Here is a 2,575-nt window from a genome sequence, read left to right as displayed (position 1 = left end):
TCTCTCTCGCTCTCTCTCTCTCTCTCTCTCTCTCTCTCTCTCAGAGCTTGCTTTTACCTTACCAGTCCCACAAATCATCAAAAGCCTCCACTTAGTCGCGATAACCTTGTCTCTTTCGCTATCTCGGCTGGGAACTGGGAATAGCAGAGGCGGAATTAAAACGTTTTATTAGTCCTTTTGCTTACTTGTCATCGCCTTCGGGATGTTTTCTCGTACCGATTATTTTTGTTTGGGCCTATCTACACATGTTATCAAAGTGGTAGCCATTAGAAAAAGGAACTTATAGTTTTGAAGGGCTCGAGGTCTTTTTTCTACGGTGCTACCGTTTTATAGGCAGGTAGTCATCTCGTCTGAGCTAGAGATCAAGAAGGCGCAGTGAAATTGAACGGTACATGAAGGGCAGGTAATTCCTGTAGCTCTTGAAAAGAGTAAAACTATCAACCATTTTCAGAGTTATCTGACCCCCCTCAGACCTTCAAATTTGTTAGTATAAAAAAGGAGAAGTCACGCAAAGAAATGAATCGGACAAACAGGTAAGCAAAATGACCAGATGAAATAGACGAAATAGACGAAATAGACGAATCAACGATTTCAGATCTGTTTCATTTCCTTTCTTATCTTCATTGTTGTCTTGTGAGTGAGTGGGTTTTGGGTTGGGTTGTTGTTTTTTTTTGGGGGGGGGGGTATTTTTTGTTATATATTTTTTCTCTCCTCTGTTATCGCGAGTTAGTACAAACAACACCTCCTCATTTCACACGTCTCCGAAGTGCCGGCAATCGACTCCGGATAACGCACCTTGCTACCTCCTGAACCGGCGCATAATGAACTATCCCACCAGAGGTAACGCCGAAGTGGAGCAGAGGGACGAAGACTTCACGTTCGAGTCAAACAGTGGCACACTGACTTTATTATTTTATATAATGAAAATGGCTTTTTTACGCCCCCTTCGACACAATTTAGATAATTTAAAGACATTTATTAGGGGGCTCGTCTCCGAAGCGGAAAGTCCGGGTTCGAGCCTTTATTTCGGACACGGATTTTTCGGCCCCTCCTGCTCACCCAACAGTTATGGGTACCTGACCAAGTTGGGGAAGTAAAGACGGCGTGGAAAGGAACTGGCCACCCTACCACACAATGCCGAAGGCCCAGGAAGTTGTCTCACTAATAAAGCAATTCCCAATGTCCGGATCGGATGCGGGAACAACTTTACTTTTTTATTAGGAGGCAGACTTTTGACCCTGTCTGTCAGGACCAACCCAGGCTAAGAGGGATAGAGCGTCCCAGCAGCAAGACTGAGTGAGATACTCGATAAAAATTTCTCCCCTCTCGGGAATCGAACTCGAGTATACTCTAAGGCATCGAATAAGCCCCCCCCCCTGTTTTTTGGGGGGGGGTTCCCCCCCCCCCCCCCCCACACACACACACTCATTATTAAATCTAGATATCTGAATAAAACTTCTTTTTTGGGGGGAAAATGGCAAATAACACTCAGTATTAGTACCGGTACCGGGTTGGCTACCTCTAGTTTCGTTGCATTTTTTAAACTTTTGTACATTGGGTTATATTTTTTAATGAAACTGGTTCGTTCCTAAATACCTAACGAGAAAAGTTGTCACAGTAACCTACTAAAATCACTAAAATTTCATTAGCACTTGTTCATTGAAGAAGAAATAAAACTGATTTAATTGTTCCTACTAGTACAAGGGTATGAGGTTGAATGTGTCACCCCCTTTTTTTTATTCCAATCCCCCACCCCACCCCCTCCACCGTTTATTAATTTTGGACCACTTGTCTTCCCCCACCACCCTTTTTTTATTCCACCCCTCACCCTTTCATTCGATACCCTAGAGTATTGCGTGCAACAGTTTTCGAAGCGCCTACCAGCCACGTCACAAACACCAGCACGGTAGAGAACAAATAGTTTTGAGAAAAAGAACTTGGAAAACAACCAAATAAAAAATCGTCCACTTCTTAAAATGCCACATGTGAAACTGATAGAAATTATCATGTTGTCATTGTCCGCCTCTTCTTGCCCGGATCGGGGCCTATATTGTCCTTATTGTTGTTGTTGTTTCTTCTAGTCTAAAAAAAAAAGTTAACAAAAATAGTTCTAAGTGAGTGGAGGGTTTAGAAGTACCGACGGCATTTTTGTCGAGAGGAAATGGAAACGTACTACATGTAATACTACAGAGATTACATAGCCCTTTTATTTTTCTGCGTTATTGAAGAGAGTAGTTTTCTCAATCTTAAACACACCAAGAGCTGACTGAATGGCTTTTCATGTGTGTACATACCCGATAATATGTAATGCGCATTGGGCGTATATTTAGAAAATGGAAATGCACATCATAAATGCTATTTATTAGTATCATTATTATAGGCCTCCATGAAGACAACATTGTGACCATTTTAAGCTAAATTGACCTTCTGCATAGAGGACAAGAGCCATATATAGTATAGGCCTTCATACAAGAGGTGGGTGAAACTACCCAGTAAAACAAGTTGCATCGTCTGCTCATCTCCCATTTCTGCGACCCCCCCCCTCTCTCTCTCTCTCTCTCTCTCTCTCTCTCTC

At 42.5% G+C, this 2,575-nt stretch overlaps 1 protein-coding gene across 1 annotated transcript in view; it reads right to left on the bottom strand.

Annotated features, from left to right (window-relative positions):
* LOC118477376 (G-protein coupled receptor GRL101-like) overlaps nt 1-2,575 on the bottom strand; it is a 39,176-nt gene that overhangs the window by 6,856 nt on the left and 29,745 nt on the right. The gene's annotated exons all lie outside the window — the stretch shown is intronic.

This window comes from Aplysia californica, unplaced genomic scaffold (assembly GCF_000002075.1).
Source record: "Aplysia californica isolate F4 #8 unplaced genomic scaffold, AplCal3.0 scaffold00004, whole genome shotgun sequence".
Lineage (NCBI taxonomy): Eukaryota > Metazoa > Mollusca > Gastropoda > Aplysiida > Aplysiidae > Aplysia > Aplysia californica.
Note: the sequence above shows the minus strand (reverse complement) of the source record. Positions and strands in the feature narration are given on the sequence as shown.